The sequence below is a fragment of the Tigriopus californicus genome, chromosome 11 (assembly GCF_007210705.1).
Source record: "Tigriopus californicus strain San Diego chromosome 11, Tcal_SD_v2.1, whole genome shotgun sequence".
NCBI classification, from domain to species: Eukaryota; Metazoa; Arthropoda; class Copepoda; order Harpacticoida; family Harpacticidae; genus Tigriopus; species Tigriopus californicus.
In genome coordinates, this window is record NC_081450.1 from 1,735,869 (window position 1) to 1,736,605 (window position 737).

Consider the following 737-nt stretch of genomic DNA (forward strand, 5'->3'; position numbering starts at 1 on the left):
TCATGGCCCGTCAAACTTTTGGTCAGTACTTGACATTTTCAGGCTGTCCATGCCAAGGTTGCGCCCAAGCTGAACCATGTCCACCCACTCAGACACTGGCCGAGCCTCAGGCTGGCCTAGCCCATGAGCTTATTTAGCCACCAGCTGGGCCCATGACCTTTGAATATTGAGCTACCAGTGTTGTCAGCCCACCCGTGATTTCCATTCATGTCAAAGCAGTCTTAAATTTACATCCTGGTTGGTTAGCGTGTCCGGCTCTGAATCACCCCCATCCCATCCCAGACAAATTTAGCACTTTTGTCCGACTCATAACCAGTGTTAGCCCCCAATCAATCCTAAAGTTGAATTGATTGTCATATATCAGGCTGAAATATTCCATTTCCATGGGAATTCCTCTAACTCATGAAAGGTCTCACAAGGCTTGATTTGGATGGAAGAGATCAGTTTCATGTTCTTGCAGAACCTAAAAACACAAATAATCACTGGCTTAGCACTTCACTTCCCACCATATGTGAGCCATGGTTACTTCAAAGCTATCGTTTTACTTTCACGGCTGTGCTACTTCTTGAATGAAAATCAATCATTGTCCCATCGCCACGAGGTTCACCCATTTCGTCAACATCTGCTAGTTTCATGTCATATTATACAACACAATTGGGCTGTAAAAGTATCACGATGACACTACAAACTCCATTTTGGCAGGCCTGAAAGAGGGGTCGCTGAGCCAACTCACGGCT